Source organism: Venturia canescens, chromosome 2 (genome assembly GCF_019457755.1).
Source record: "Venturia canescens isolate UGA chromosome 2, ASM1945775v1, whole genome shotgun sequence".
Classification (NCBI taxonomy): Eukaryota; Metazoa; Arthropoda; class Insecta; order Hymenoptera; family Ichneumonidae; genus Venturia; species Venturia canescens.
In genome coordinates, this window is record NC_057422.1 from 12,837,890 (window position 1) to 12,855,204 (window position 17,315).

General features: G+C 43.0%; 1 protein-coding gene across 4 annotated transcripts in view; it reads right to left on the reverse strand.

Annotated features, from left to right (window-relative positions):
* Ror (Tyrosine-protein kinase transmembrane receptor Ror) overlaps nucleotides 1-17,315 on the reverse strand; it is a 188,806-nt gene that overhangs the window by 50,271 nt on the left and 121,220 nt on the right. Inside the window, exon 1 of one of the 4 annotated variants that reach the window (XM_043411112.1) lies at nucleotides 14,021-14,073. The exons of the other annotated variants lie outside the window; for them this stretch is intronic. The gene's annotated coding sequence lies outside the window, so the exon portion shown is untranslated. Of the gene's footprint in view, nucleotides 1-14,020; nucleotides 14,074-17,315 lie in introns of those variants that run through there. 4 annotated transcript variants of the gene reach the window in all.

The following is a 17,315-nucleotide window of genomic DNA, read 5'->3' on the forward strand; positions in this document are numbered from 1 at the left end:
CCTTGCATACGGGGCCGTCACAAAAACTGTTGCGGATTGAATTTTCAGCTGTTTTTCAATTCCCCAAGTTCCTGACGAGTTTTCTACTATTAAAGTTGGACTAATCAGAAGCTGCACGCTGCGATCCGCTAACAACGCTAACTAACAGAGGCCCCTGATTGGTCTAGTTTGAATCATTCTAAGCTCGGTGGGGTCCCAACGAACCTAGAAACAGCGAAACTTTTCGACTCGAAACTTTATTCCGCATGTCAACTGAACTTGTTAAAATTCAGTTCCAGGACACCCTATGTGTACGGGGGGGGTTATATAGATCAGAAAAAGACGGATACTCAAGAATCTGCCGGTGGAAATGGTGAAAACGTGACCCGAATGTTTACATTTCTCTTTGAATTTGGATGAGGAAAATGAAGAGACCCGGGATACGGGGCTGATTGTACAAACGTACATGCGCAAAGAACTGCGTGCATCAATCGTCCCGAGCCTCGAGAGACGTGTGGCTTGTTCGCGCTCTGCCTTGTGAGGTATTATTCGCGCCCCTGTGCGAGGAAAATTCTTTCCTCAAGTTATTTTGCCACGATTACAATACTCCCTCGAAATAGTAAGTGTTTCTAAGTGCGCACATTTTCTTCTGAATTTTCTACTTCCTGGCAGAGTTCTGGTGCGGAAACAATTCCCTCGGAACGTACCGATTAAACGTCTGCCTGGAAAAATTTACGGTTATTGCAAATTGAGGTGAGAGTCCAACGCGGACGATACGGAAACGATCGAGTCAACTGGCTAAATCTCACGGCTCACTTACCTTCCGATTTTTCAGTCACTTTAAACCGGTGTTTTTTCGACTGGAACGAGGGGAAGAAAAAAATGCTAAATATTTAATCCCCCGCTTATTATGAAGCAATTTTTCTCGTTTGTTTACGTCTTCCGTTTATTTACAGCATTTTCCCCTCTTGTTTGAATCTCTCGTTAGCGTACCTGTAATTTATGATCAACGTTTTGCATTTCATGCTACATATCCCCGCATCGAGCCACCCTTAATACCTGCACCACCATTTCTCTCTTCCTTTCTCCGTCTCGCTCTTTCCTTGTTTCTTGCGCTCGCAGGGCTTTCCCCGGTCCGGCTTAATTAAGACTTAAAGGTCCGCTTAATTGGCACGTAAGTAATACTCTATATATGCGTCGTTGCATACGAATATATGTATACTCTGCGGGAAACCGCGTGCGGCCATGTCAAAATGCCTCCGATATATGTTCTCTCTTCTCTTGTGTGTTCGAGGTGCTCGACTCTCACCCTCAAAATACCCCCATCTTGAACCTTCGTCAGTCCCTTCTAAGGGCTGAATTTTGACCTACGACCAACATCAAAGAAAAGCTTAGAACACTTTTACGGACGCCCGTCATTTTGTAACCAAATCGCCATACTTATCAGTTACGTATATCCGAAGGAATTGTCAATCATTTTGTAAATAACTATTGTAAGGTGTAATGAACGTCTGAGGGGTTATGAATCGAATTAGCATCGTACTTTGTTTTTCGTTCACTGCTCTTCCAGAATTGCAATTATTTTTATAAATATTTTGCATGTTCTAAGAATTTGGAAGTCGCTAAATCGACTAGACAAGCTTGCAAATACTTTAAATTGACCAACTAATTTAAAGTCTAAATTATTAATAAAATCAATAAACACTTAGATTGAGAATATTTTTATCACAAGAATGTAATAAAATTAAGAATATTATTAAGGTTTAGAAGATTTAGAAGAATATCATAAAAGATCAAATTTATACTTCAACTTGACTAGTTGATGATTGAGTCGGTACCGGTGACGCTTGAAGTACACATAACCTAGGCAACATTTTTATTGCGTGAAAGAAAGTTCATATCGGGGCGTAATGACACCAAGAAAAAGGAATGGTCAATTAATTAAAAAAAGCGAAGCTACTAGACGAATGAAAGCACGTGAGTCAGTCTGAAAAATGAATTTGATGAAATTCCCGCGATTCTCAGATTTGCCCGAAGTTTAATCAGCTGTTACCAGCAGTGCAACGCGATGACTGACATCCGCTTCGGACGCGTCAAAAACTAGAGTTTTTTCATGTTTTCTTTCTCAAAAGCCCCGTAAGGTAATGTTTTTTTTTAAAGAAACGGAATCTGTGATAAATTTTCTTCGCGATATAAACTTTTCCGAAGCTCGAAGACCGTACAATTTTTTCACAATTAATATTATTGTGACTTCTCTTCCATAGAGTACCGTGTGTTAAAGACTCAAAATTGTAAATGAAATAATTCGAAATTTTGTCCCGTAAGAGGCTCCGGAACTCTGCTCATCGTTATCAGAGGACCTCAAACTATCATTTGCCCCAAAAATAGTGGAGCTTCACCGTACTTTATCGAAAGGCCGAACTACTTTAGACAGATTGGAAAAGTCGCATGTGGACCGCGCATGCATCTCGCCGTTGGTCACGACTATTTTCACTTTTATTTATATTTCGTATTCGAGTATTTGCATCCTCGTTGTATTGTATTTGTAAAAATTATAAATATTTCTGCTCAAACTGACTATTGGTATGTTGGGGTCTTACTGGAAATTCTTTAGCTTAAAAAAGCCTCCACTTTTATGTAGGATTTAGTGCGCAGGCTGAAAAAAAGAGGGTGAATGAAAAGAACGGAAGTTTCGAGAGGCGAGTATTCACTCGGCGAAGGGTTGAGCGCAGTAGAAGTTTCACGCGTGACTCACACGCACCCTGGTTGCCCTCACGCAAACGCGTTTCATGCATTTGTCAAGCTCTTTACTCCCACTCCCGCGTCAATCTCCCTTCAAAAGCTTTCACCCGCGATGGTGTGCCCGCGCAACTCCGCGAATTTCTCAAATCACAATCTCTCGCGTATTTATGATTCCATCTAGCGTGTACAAGCTCTCTCGCGAGCTCACTCGGCTCTTTGCTTCTTCAACCCCTATAAACGAGCTTTGAATTTTTTATTTTACGCCTGGACGGAGAAAACACGCAGGAGCGTGCCCTGTCGTTTGCGCGAGTGCACGAAAAAGGAAGAGAAAAAAAAAGTAATGGTGGTAGAGCTTTAATACCCAACTGCTTTTGGGGTCGTTCAGAGTATCCACCGTTTTCGTACGTTTCTTCTTTTTTTTATTTATTTCTCTTCTTCATGCTATTTATTCCTTCCTCTCTTTCGCGTTTTCCCACTCTCCTCCTTCTCGTTAATTCTCTCTGTCTCTTCCCCGACTTTCCAGCATTTTTCTGCTTACGCTGCGCCGCCTCCAACTCGAATTGGATTAGATCATATCGTATATAAAATCCAGCCTTAACGAAATTGACCCGTTTTTTCTGTTCCACCCATTTCATTCATTAATCTCTGTGCTGGCTATCGCCGAAGTACAAATGTCAAAAATATCGAACGACTTTTGGCAGAGCTTCGGCCTCGGTCGTACAGTCATTTAAATTGCTTTGAGGAAAGAAAAATTTCTCTTCATTGTTGCACTATTCGAAGGGAGTTTTCCGTCGTATATTCAACCGCATTTATCTTTGTTTTCATTTCACAAAGGAAGAGTTTTTCTATGTGGATATACGGAAGAGTTCGAGTCGTGATAAAATACTCCACGAAGTGCTTATAACGATCATTACCATTTTATCATTCCTCTCGAACGTACGAGTTTATAATTCGATATCGAAAAAAAATATGGCAAACACGGAGGGTAAGTCAGCAAACACGCCAAGCCCTTATTCTGGGTTTTTGTTGTACATTCCCTTTTGCGTATCTCTTCCATAAGTGATTTCGTTTTTCCTCACTTTCAGCTCCGTGAAGAATCGTGGTCCATGTAATTTTTTGCAATATCTCATAGTGCACGTGCGGATGTGTGCCCATTGTATATAACTGGTAGTAGCATCGATTGGCTGATACACAAGACAACCCCAGCGCGCTGAGCTTATATACAGTCCGTTCGAGCACTCGTCATGTCCTCGGGGCTTCGAGAGGATCTCTCGCTGCTGCTTTCTGGTTTCTGTACTACGCTTCCCTTTCTCTCTCTCTCTCTCTCTCCTCGAGTATCGAGCGAGAGAGAGAAGCGCAGAGTTCTAGTCGATGCGATAGAGGCTTCGGTTGAACGATAGGAAGGAGAAAAAGCGAGGAGCCTGGATAGATTGAGTTTCGAGTTGTGCGCCAACAAACTCTTACTTTCTCTCTCTCCCTCCCTCTTCCCGACTTTGCTTCTGAGCTTTCTCAGTTGCTTTTTCGAGCGCTTCTTCCCGATATATATTTATATACAGAACGTCCCAAAAGTTGTGCTCTCGATGTTAAGAGTGTGCCTTGGAAAGTGGCAATGTTCTTAAGAAACGACTCGTTTTCAACTTATTTCTATCTGCCCTGCCAGATTCGTGAGACATCGACCAATCACCGATGCTCAATTCGTTGCTCCCTCCGTGAACGTACTTCATATCGGTTTTCGCAACTCGCCGAGATCCCGTTAAGGTAGTTAGGGCAAGATAATTGGTCAAGGAAATTCGACGAGTGCGAATGTCTGGCCACCAAAGCTCCTGCCAATCTCGACTCCACTTTTTGTGACGCCCTGTACATATTTATACATTGTGTTATGGAATAGAGTGTAGTACTGGGACCGGTGCGAGCATCGCACTTTATAGGAAGAACATGGCAACAGCAGCAGCAAGTATAGAAAGAGACAGAAACATATATTTATGCACGTGTATATATGTATACATAAAACGAACAACCCTCGAGGGCCGATGCCAGGTCCGAACTCGCCATCGATAAATACACTGTCCAAAGTTCGGCCAGGCGTGTTCCATCGGGAGTTCACCCCCCGCCAGTTCGCCTTTTCGTTACACTACACAGTATTTCGAGATCCTGGCTATCGCTTTTCCTATTTTTTCGCTCCTACGATTTTTTTTTACTCCATTCTACCGCCTTTTTCTCATTTTTATTTTTCCTATCCGGCGCGTGCATCGCTAGAAATCAATTCCATATAGTAGACCGTACTGTCCATGTACACGAGTATGTACCTTCGGAAATATATCTGCGGGAGGATAGACGCTCGAGAGCAAAGGGCTCCCGCACGAATCCCCACGTTCGACGATTCAATTCGAATATAAAATACAAAATGAATCGAAGAGCAACTCTCGGAATCGGAAGGGTTCGAGCAAACTGGTCTTGAAATATACTGCGGATGTTTGGCTGCTCCGTGACACAAGTTATGACCCTTGAACTTTCCGTCTGTATAAGGCCAGTTGGGAGAATATTTCAAATGTTGCTAAATTCAATCAACAGTCGCGGCGGGGAATGAGGTCTTCGTTGAGTGTGCTCAGTTTGATCGAAAGTTCGGTTCTCATAAAAATCTTAGGTCGCCCCCGTCTCCTTAATTTTCAGTGGTGCCTCCAGTAAAAATTCTGCATCGCTCACCACACCGATGGCACAAAACGTTTTTAAATCTGTAGAATAACAAAAACGAGGGTTAAAGTAAATGCCACGCGACCGTGTTTGTTCAGCACCCTTAAGGCGATCCCCCAGCGCGTTTGAAAAAGCCCACTTTCATAATTTCGGTCTGCCCCTGCGATAGGATCCTCGTCAGTGGGATTCTTGCCATAAGACACTTTTTGCTCTCAAGTGGATGAGGCAAAGCAGAACTTTTTCCATCCACACCCCCGCCATTATCCTTTTCTTATTCGATATCTTTTTCTCGGCGTGGTCGTGCTGCTGGATGAGGCGCAATGGACACGAGAGGTGCTTTAACGGGCGTGCCTTTCACCACAAAACGCAGGCTCGATTCACTCGATGGCTGGAGGAGCTACTCAGCACACAGGACAAACACAACTCTGCTTCGCGCCTCTCTCGAAGCAGCTTCACCCAGTTGTTTACGAACTAGAACTTTCGAGCTGTCGTTTTTCTTCAGCTCTTCTCTCACTCTTTTCGTCTCGCCTTCTCGTGATAGTCCAAGGACGGGACAGGTCCTTTGGGATTACTCTCAGTATACACGCATGTATATACCTTTTGCTTTACGAGGAAAAAGTAACTCGCGCATGTGTATACGTTTTAACGAATAAAAATATCCGTGTATACGTGTCTCATGACTGGGGCAAATCGCGCGCGAACTTACTTCGTACAACGCTTTCTGCGAAGGACATATTGTGGCATGAGCCAGGACGCTGCGTGCGGCTGCAGCTGACGTTTTGTTCCATGCGGAATAAGAGAGAAGCGGCGCAGACAAAGTCGCAGAACGCTGCATTATCTTCCGTAATTCAACACGAAGTTCGTAACAGGAATGAAGATCAAACACAATCCTGGTTTTGATGAAGTGCGCGATTATTCCGGCGTGAAGTACGCGCGCGTGTTTATGTTGTACGAATGTATGCGCGAGCAATCAGGGCGTCTCGTCATTTTCTAACGAGCAAGACACATTTCGTCGTTGGAACTTCTTAGGAAAGCCTGTTTCAGAACACGTATGGCTTGCACTCGATATACGCGTGCCAAGGCTGGAGAATCAGTTCACCTAACTCGACAGGTTGTCAAGAGAGTGTTATACGCACGCACGACGGATCGGCGAATCCGCGCCGCGCGGAAACGAAGACGCAGATGGGTTTTGCACCAGCGAGCAATATTTTACGGTGAAGTGTAGTCTGAAACGCTTTACCCTATTGGGGTCCTTCCCCCATTAAAGCCAGAAACAGCGAGAGAAACTATACCATCGAGCTGGAGATATAGTTTTCCAGATGGCGTTAAATACAAGGTACAGGGTGTCCTGCGATTGGCTGACCATTCCTCGTATCGCAAGCGTCAGTGCGGGAGAGACAGCTGCGAATTTTGAAAGTGAGGTTTTTCCAGACCGCTCGCCCGCGATCGAAATGGTCAACATTTCAGAACTTACGTTATTAAAAACGATGAAGTTGGGGGACGATCATTTCGATCGAATGAATCAAAGTAATGAGGGAACTTGAGGTCGGTGGATGAAACATTTTTCCCTCCGATTCGTCAGGTTTAGAGATTATAATCATTTTTGTCTTGAATGTGGTTTTAAGCATTGACAAATCACAAATGTCACTCTGACGTCTGGTGGCCAAATACTTAACTCCTCCAAGCCACTCGTTGCCTGGGCTTTTCTATAACTATTTATATCAAATACGGACTCTCATTTCCAGTCAATTTGCTAAACCACGCTCCCATGGTGTTTTCCAAGTGGACGACATTCGTGGGACACCCTGGACGTTGCGCATCGTACCTATAGACCCGCGAACATAGAAACGTATCTGCAGAAATAAAGGTTTCGTTGTACAACATGTATTACTCCTGGCTCCGAGACTTTTTGATTAAGTCGAGGAGAAAGCAGCATGCTGTTCTAGAAGGAGAGCGCAAGACGAGGGCGAGGAAGGAAAGGGGGAGGGCGAGGGGCTCGACGCAGTAGCAGCTCGAGATTATTGAAAAAATCGGTGATGCATCGGCCTCATCTTTCAACGAGCAGGTGTACGTATACTCGAGTGTGCGAGTGCTGCTGCGTACCTCGTCGTAATTGTACATATGTGCAGCGCGGCGTACCCCCGCAATGCAATATTAAAGTCAATACTCTTCATTCGCTAACTGGTTGGCGGCAATTTTCTCTGGCGAATGACTTTTTTCGATTGAACGAAAAACGAAACTCAGCGAAATTGGCGGGATTGAAAAGGCGCTAATTTTTTGTTAACGTCACAGCACTTGTAGAATTCTCGTTTGATTTAAAAACTTGTGCACTTTTTTTATTCGTTTGAGATTTTTTGTAGCAAGAACTTGAGGTTTGGCTTGGAGAAACGCACAACGAACGGTCTAGTTCCAACGATGTAAAAAAAGAGAAAAACAGTTGTTCAGGCATCAAGAATCGAAATCGCTTACAGAGGGCGCTTCACGAACCGATTCAGCTGACCAGCACCGCGACTCCTAATTAATAACGAATGTCCCATCCTCCGTGGGTAAATAGCCAAGTATTTAAGAACTCTTCTTATCTGGGAAGCATCGGAAGAAAAACAACGATTCTTCTTCGCTTATAACCGAGTTATTCTCGTACACTGTGTCTCCTCCCTTCATAGCTATGGACACATGAATTATAACGTGCGGTACTCGGGGCAGCAGGGAAAGAAAAGAATTGTACGTGCGGCGCTCGAGTGGGTCAGCACCGGTCGCGCGTTTTTTTCCCTTGATTCGTATGATTTATTGGCTATTTTTTTTATTTTATATTTTATTCGTCGCAGCAGCTGCGATTAACTTTATGAGGACAACGTGATGCAAACTGAGCGGTGAGAATGGGCCAACGGTGTTGCTGCGCACACCCAACAGGAAAATAAAAAAGCGTACAATTTACAACCATATTTGAGGCTTAAGGAAGGTCCGCTACAATTTTTTCGCATCGTAATGAATGTGGATATTGAGAAATATAAATAAATCTCGTAATGGCTTTGAGCACTTTCTTTCCTCAGTTGAGCTTCGCTTCTCCCTAATACCGTCGCCATTTTTATGCCATAAAGTGCAATTACTGGATCAATATATCTGCCAGTAATTAAAAGGGCTTGTGGCGTCTGTTATCGTTAACTTTGTTTCTTGTCACGAGCTCGAGAAAAAGTGCGAGATAAAAGTGAGAGAGGGAGAGCGACAGAGAAAGGAAAAGAAAGAGCGAGAGTGAGAGAAGCGCGGGGGGTGGAGGAAGGCCAAGGTGAAGTGCCCGTGTCTGGCGGCAATCGTGTTAGCGCCGTACCGGAATCGAGTTTACTTACCCAAGCACCCTCCGCCCCTTTTTCACCCTAATTTTTTCTCCTTTTACCTAGGCCTGTACCTCCGTCGACTGCGAAAAGTGCGAGAGTTGACTAACACGATTTCGTCGATCGACCGACACGCCCAGCAATGACTACGGCCATGGTAAAACTTCGCTCCCCCTTTCTTTCCACCCCCTTCCACCACTCCCTTATCTTTATGTCCGACAATGAAAGGGTGTCGCTTTGAAAACACTGAATTTCAATCGGATTATCCACTGTCTCAAAATACCGGAATTCTGACGTTTATTAATCGATTAAAAATATTGACCTTTTCTAAATTAAATTCCACCGGCGGTAAAGCGAACTAACGAACATTTCATATTGGCATCATACTTCAGTCTTCTGTGTTCCAACGAACGTCCCAGACAGAAATTAATTTCTGCATGAGTGCAAAAAGTGGTATGAACGCACAAAGGAGTGCTAACTCGAACGCTGCTGATTGAACTTTCGATACGAACAAACTTCTCTTGTCGTCTCTAAAATTTTTGAATCGCATGAACAGAACGAAACAGTTTTCGCCAGTATTTGCTCGCTACACATAAAATAATTGTTGCTGCGCGAGGGAATGACAGAATTATAAATAAGCCGAAGAATCATTGGGAATTATTGATCCTAGAAAATGCGTATCCACGTTTCCCCAATGTCGATCATGAGCCCAACAATATTGAGAGCACCGCAAGGGTAATTTTCTCGGTAATTTTTCTTACGAAGCCCAGAAGCTTTCAATTTATTGTAAAACGAAGAAATGCCATGAACTATGATAAATTATTACTAACGAGACACCGAAACAACAAACCCTTCTCGTTCATGGGCCAGGATTAAAGCTGGAAAGAGCAAGGGATGCGTGATTTCATGGAATTCTCACTCGGTAAACTTCACCAGAGAGAATACCTCCCCCCCACCTTCTTTCTCTTGGAAGCTTGCGTCTCTCCGCGGGTTATTAATATCTGTTCCGTACGGCATACCGGGGATAGCTCGTGCGCTCACCCCTTTCGCCATTAAAGAGCTCGTTTTGCGCTGGGAGATCTTTTGGCCTGTTCTGCACTATAAACGCGGCGGACGATTAATCGGCACGCCAGTGAAAACAATTAATCTATCTTTAAATGTGGAAAAAAGCTTTCACGGCATTAGTCTTTTATATAACAGACGGTGAAATCTCACCCCTGGCTATACGGAGTGTCTCAAAAATCATTTTTGGCGTGGCCTTTTTATACGCTCATTCAGGCTGGACATGGTGGATTAGAGGGCAGAATATTGGGAAGAAATATCCTCGGATATGCTTCTCTACGATGCAAATGGACGAGAGATTCTTTACGATAGGATCAGATCGGCAGTCCCCTATAAAGCATTGGCTCACGAGAGTTCATTAACGAGAGAATTGTCACACTGAGAAAAAATATGGTTGTAACAACTTCATGTCTTCGGTTGATATTTTCGTTGCTTAATTTAACTAACATTCGCTTGCGATAAATAAAGAATAGTTCATTTATCTGAATCAATAAATTTTTGTTTATGAGAATAAACTAAACGAGTGAAACCAAATCTTTTGTTCGAAGAACATTTGTTTATTTCTACTTAATTCGCTTAAACTTTTATCATATATTTATCTGAATATCAAGCACTGAAGTATCTAAACGGTTTTGTTGAGAATGATAAGTATTTTGTAAATCGAATCACACTGGTCGGTTCAATATAACCCGAAATTTGTTCAAATGTATTATTATATTAGCCAACACGATTTGTGAAAAATAACAAATAATTTTGACAGTCGGATTTTTTCTTCGTGTAGCTTAACCAAAGCTCATCGATGACGAATCAAATAAATTGTCCATACAAATGTCTGCCTGGAAAGAAAAGTTCAGTACATTTTATATCATTTTGTTAATTCCGCTGAAGGCTTTCTTACCACAAGACAATCTACGGAGATTCAATATACAATTATTTTCGTAGCAACAAAGTATGACGTTGGAGTAATCCAAATATCGTCACATAACCCTCAATTTCGTTAATCCAAATTCCTATTTATTTGAATGATTGTCTAAATATTTTGTGAAATTTAATGAATATTTTGTCGTTGCCTATTGGTCTAAATATTTCAGTTAAATTAAACATTTTTCAAGTGTTACGACCACATTTTGTTCTCATTGCAAAAAACTTTTGCCTCTTGGGGTTCCTCGTCCTAATTACTCTAGAATCGTCGTGTGCAACTTTCGGGATATCGTGTTTATACACAGAGGATATATTTTTCGATCGATTTGCTCCCGTATTATCCCTTATATCTGGTGACTTCTCCCAAGGGATCGATTCACGAGCCTCGTGAGAATGTTTTTTCACTGCATATAGTACGTATATTTACCGTACCAAAGTAGGGCGATCGCCAGGACGTTTATGGTACTCCACTTTTACGGGAAATTCTATGCCTCCGGAGAGTCCGATTGGTTTCCAATGTCGTCCTTCTCTACTTTGTCCTTACAAGCCGTAATTCTCCTCTTTTTTTTTTCTCGCTGTCGTTCCTATACCGCAATTGGAAAACTTTTCTCGTAATCTCTGTCGAATAAATTCCAGTCTATGGTGTGCTTCGGTGCTCTGGTGAAAACCGCAAAAGCGCCTCGCGTTTCCGTCAACGGTGCGGGACAGGATTTGTGAGCCAAACGAGAGGCCGACGATATCCGAAATCTTTATTTGTAAATTATTCCTATATGGCAGTGTTACGAATCGAGCAAATCTTTTATCGTGCACATAAACGCTGACCTCGAATGTTATCAACACGATTGAATATTTCACCGAGATAATGAGAGACAATAATTTGGAGGAGCGTTGGAATGATTAATTCTGCGAGCAATGTTACTTCAGGTGGCAATTCAACTCAATCCAAATTTTTTGTTGTTGTAAAGAATAACGTTACCTCGGTGCTCCTCTCAATTAAATATTAGCCCCCTTCGAAAAAAGGAAAACATGGCCGCCCCCGCGCGCGTGCATCCACCTCAGCGCGTACAAAGGATCCCGGGGAAAGTCTCTTCGTCTAATTATTCCACGGAGGAAAAAGCCCCAGCGGCAATGACGAGGGAGCAAGGCTCCGGCTAAGCAGTCCTTTGTCGCATGGCACGTTGTTAAATGAAATTAACGAGAGAAGGAGATGAAAAAGAAATAAACGAGAGACCGAATTCATCACGAATGAAAAAAATAGTTTGTTTTTTGAAAAATAAAATCGATGCTGAAATCCTGCGAAAGAGTACATAGAAATACTCGCTGGGATTGATTCCATCAAATATTTCAATCGCGCCTCCGTACTGTTCGAATCGGTTACACGAATCCTGAATAAACGCAACGATAATTGCGCTAATTCGTTGTTGTGATAAAAACTACTGAGATAAATAAAAGAGAAATTTTACTTTTTCCAAGTTTCAAAGCGGACGGGGATTCCAAAGCGAGTTTCGTCGTGTGATAAAAGTTAAAAGAAAAGAGCTTTGGGAAATCCGTTAGAATTCACTGTGAATCGCGCGAAAGGAGCGCCCGAGAGTTTGCGTCTGGCACGACCGCACTGACTATTTCTCCTTTTTTTCGTCTGCTCTACGACTGTTAGTCGTCTTGGGTCGTCAGGGAGGACGAAAAAGTTTCTCGCTGGAACATACACCTGACGGGTTATACTATCTACCTTTTTTCTTTAAATGCAATAGTATATTACACACATATATTCCTCTGTATAGAGACATATATGTAGATGTGCGAAGAAGCTTCCCTCAGTTGACTTTTTTCTTTCGGAGTGAAACTCTCCTCAAAACGAGAAGGTATATACACACATACGCAAACTCGTGAAAAAGCTCGAAGCAAAACGTCCTTCGATATGTTGAGACTGCTGGAAAATAGCGATGCATTGTTTATTTTTCACGAGAAAAACTTGATCAGGGGTTTGCGTGGAGGGACTTCACATCGAAACTTTTTCTAAGGAGTTTTGAGTAAATGTACGCTGAGCAAAGAAGAAAGAAAAGAAGTCAAGCTATTTTTGGTATTTATTAGAGAAAAAGGCGAGATTTAACGTACTTTTGTACTGGAGAATAATTCAAGGAGTTTGAAATACGAGAGAAATTGGTGTCGTTTGTAAGTGATCGAGATTATAGAAAAGTTGCCTCGTTGAGTATCGGTATACAAATTGATGTTGATGGATTTATTATTAAGCAACAGCGTTCAACTATTCCATTGGCTAATATGTTCGAGAGAGGTCTCAACGTCAGCTCGATTCTGTATAAAAAAAAAAATTAATTTCGTTTTTTTTAGTATCATTTTGTGTTTTTGTGAGGCCAGGCTGTTTAAGGGTTTTTCCTTCATTCCAACAATTTGAGCTGAGTTGATTAATTCGAAGGAAATCATTTGAAATTACTTCAACTCGGATTGGTCTGTTATAACGGAACGTCGTAATGGAGTGCAAGTTTTGTTCTCAAATCATGACAATCGATGGTTATTGAATTCGGTTATTCGATATAAGAAATACTATCGAAAATGATGGTTTTCGAAGAAACTTTAATTATTCATTTTGACGAAGCATAGAGGTTTGGCAAATGTAACAAACATTTAACGGAAAATCACTTGAAACGATCGAAATTATCCGTTATCGCGAAATGGTTATATTTTAAGGAGAACGTTCATGTGTCAAATCCCTTTAAAACTGTCTTCAGATAAATTTAATCATTACAACTTATCTAACAAATATATTCTCCCTTATGCTAAACCTTACAATTTATGACCGCACTGAAAAAAATACAAATTGGTCGTCAGTGAAAAAAATGAATAAATAAAAACAAACATAAACTGAAGATCGATTCGAGAGTAAACTTTTATTCACCGTTATTTCTTCTTATATCTACAAACACAAACGCAATAAAAAGTAAGCTTTAAATGCTGATTTTTTCTTCATTATTTTCAAACGAAATGAATGATTAAAGGAGAAGCGGATGGAAGAAAATATTGAGTGGGTGTCGGGCATAGTTGGCTCGTTTATAAAGTTAGCACAGATCTATGCGATGGGAAAGGTTTAAAGGGCTTTTTGAATGTTGTGACATTAGCACTGTACATAATGCACGTGGTGGGTCCTGATATTATATATTTTCTGGAAAACCCTTCGTCGCTCGACTTTGCTTTACGCAAGGACAGAGGGAATAAGAGGGAAGGAGTAAGGAAAGGTCTATGGTCGGCTCGGGTGTAATAATATTTCATTTGAGAAATCGTACCAGTTTCTCTCTCCTCGCGCGCTCTTCGCTCCACCCGGTGGTGTTCACTCTCCCAGAACTCTGAAACAGAGTATTACACTTTCCATCTTTCTCCGAAGCAAGATCGACCATGCGAAGTGTGAGTGGGTGGAGCATGGGAGGGGGGGGGGGGAATGCACATATATACGTATATATAAATAGAAAGAGGGAGAAAAAAAGTACAGTCTTGGGGAAAGCGGGACGCGTGAAAAATCGGCCCGGGGGAAACATTTGTTGTCGAAACTAAAGTACGCCATAAAAAGCTCGCCCCCGAGCCCGAAATGTCTCTTTTCCTTCTTTTTTTAGAGCTATTATTTTTTGTTTACTTTCCCTTTATTTTTATATATTTTTTTTGAATCCTTCGAGCAGAATTTTCTCTTTACACAATGCGGCTGAATAATTAATGCACGCGCTAGACGGACTTTTTCACGAGAGGGCTTTCCTCGGCGTGGTGAAACGATGATTTCGTACTCGTATATCTCGAGAGATTCCTCAAAATATAATGCGTTTTTGTACCAGGATAGATAAATGGACCTAATAAACGAAGATAAAACGAAGTATAATGTGTGTTTCATGCAAGGAAGATCGATGATAAGAAAAATAGTAAAAAAATTCGTTACCCAAATTTTGGACCGAAATGCTTCGTCCGCGAAGCCATTTGAGAAGTCAATGCCGTCATAAAATCGGCATAGTTGGACGTATAAGGCAGGACTCGCGCTGGCTTTTCCTTCCAATACTTGGCCTCGAGCCGTTACCGCGTCCTTGATAAAAGTGCAGAGAAAATGTTAATCCTTTCTAGAACTCTTGACTTCTCGATGGTCAGGTCTGCTTAAGAGAACTACCGATTCTTACAATGCTCCTGAAACTCCTTCACAGGTTTCAGGATAAGAAGCTCCGGAGGTTGGAGAGGAACAAAAAGTGCTTCTCTCGAGGATCCCAGTCCTCAGGGGTTACAAAACGCGTCACACAAAGCCCTCATCCCCGACGGATCTTTCTCTCTCTCTCCTTCTCACAGTGCGCGCGGCCTCGAGTGTCAGAGAAAGAGAGCGAACAATTCAGGAGCTTCGGTATACCGCCGCACAGAACGGCTCGAGTCTCGGGACTCAGGATCGCGAATGGCTCGCTCGCGCGTGTGTGGCGAAAGGATCTATGAAAGAAAGAGGGGAAGAAAAAAAGCGATGAAAGTTAAGGATGACACGTGAGGATTTTGACTGTAGTATCGGTAATCCGCTCGCTCGGCGTATCGCGAGAGATAGTCGAGCGTCCTAGCAGCAAACGCTTACCCAGGCTCCCGGTTGTATTTGTTTCTGCACCACTCTTGCGAGGGGAACCCGAGAGCTCGGAGTCAGAACTACGAAGTATGGATCCGGAATGACATTCTGAGGGAAAAGTTTCAGGCAAGACTTCTATCGAAGCTATTCGTAATGCCCCGTGCAGGATTAAAGGTTCACCAATGTGACATGTGCGATGACGTGCTGGCGTCGCCGAATGGACCGGTGCCCACATTCCATGGCCAGTGAACAAGCTCAGCTTCCGGGGAGCTCTAATCTTTGATAACTCGCGAGGAAACCACCTGATAAGAAACGGCCGAAAAACTTTTCGGCTCTCGGCGTTGTATTGCAAAGCTGTATTTCGACGGGGTAGACTCTCAGTTCTCGGAATTCCCGTACATTCGGCTTGTTTTCGGAGTCTTGTTACGTTTTTTTACAATCCCGGAAAGAATGGGCGATGACAGGAAGAGCAGACGTGTATCTTCGTGTTCTCATGCTCCGCCACGAATTTCTACACCCCCCCACAGGCAAATAATGTAGACGAAGTATAGAAGAAAAAGGAGCTGAAAGAAACGTAGCAGAAGGGCGTGCAGGGGGGCTGGAAACGCTGCGGGAAGCCGGTCGGATCTTTGCCTAGGGAGGAATGTACAGTGAGGACCATTTTCCAAACCCACTCTCGCATTTCATGTACCTCTACAGAAGGGCTCCACTGAAAAGACGACAATCGGGAGTTCCTTCACCCCTCTCTTATTTTCCTTTTCTCCGTTCCTCTCACCGCTGTATCAATGCCGTTCTTCTATCGCTGCGCACAATTCTCCTCGTAGATAGTAAGAGTCTAAGATGTCTGTACGGGAGACACGATGACAGGGTGCCTCAAGGCAAAACGTGCAGAAACACCAAGAATCGCTCAAGCTCCGTCGCGCATTCGCCCTCTTCGCTTCCTTCTCACATTTCGTTCATTTTGCATTTGGTAAGTTGACTCACCGATTGGAAGCTCATGCCGGGAGCTCATTCGAGTTTGCAGTATTGTTATTCCTTCGGATCGTTCGTGGTTGTCCTCGAGAAAGCTCTCTTTGTTTTGCCCAACTGTCTCTTCTCGACGTAACCGAATTTGCGTGCTCACACTATTTTAAATGTCGAAAGAATTTATGGGAGACGCGGCCATTTGTTCGAGCTTCTGGGATCTCCGATCCGAAGGGTCGCTCATGGAAAACGACTTTTACCATGTCGCGTTTATCTGCCCGAAACGTCATCCGGACCATGGAGGAGTGGAGACGAAAGCGAGCGGCGTTAAGAGCGCGGGCTTCGAAGACGCTGAAACGGCGTCCAATGGCACGTGACAGATGGCAGTGAGACGCCAACAGCACCTTCCTCACATTCTCCAGTCGAATTACACGTGAATAAAGTACGGACACGTGTTTTTCACCCGGCTCCAATTTCGGATGGAAACGAAGTAGAGACGTTGAAGCGACAAACGCTCGAATCGATCAGTGTGTAGGCCCATCGAGAGTGAGTTTCGCTCCGGGAAAAGAGAACCAAATTTCTCAACGTATCGATATTCGCATTGTTATCGCTAAATAAGTCATCGAGCGATGGCATACGCACGGTCAAGTGTCCAAAAATCGAACTAAAATCCGTTTCTACCGGATACCCTCACAAACATGACGATTACGAGAATAAGAAATATCAAAAAAGATTTTTTTCGTCAATGAATAAATGAAAAGACGCAGCAGCCTTTGCGCCGGTCACTAACATTATTTTATCATTTACTTGATAATTCCGTAGAAAAAGTACGCCGTCGTCTAATTGTGTTCAGCACACTGCAGAGTATTTCTGTGAAGAGAACGAGCTGGGAAAGCCTGAAAGTAGGAAAAGGCGAGGCGGCTCCCCTTCGTCTTACCCTTTGTTGTTTCAAGGATTCCCCGCTGAGGATTGAGTGTACACGCGGTTCGTGCTCGCAGTGAGATGCGGTGTATTAACCGGTCTGTACACACATCTATATATCG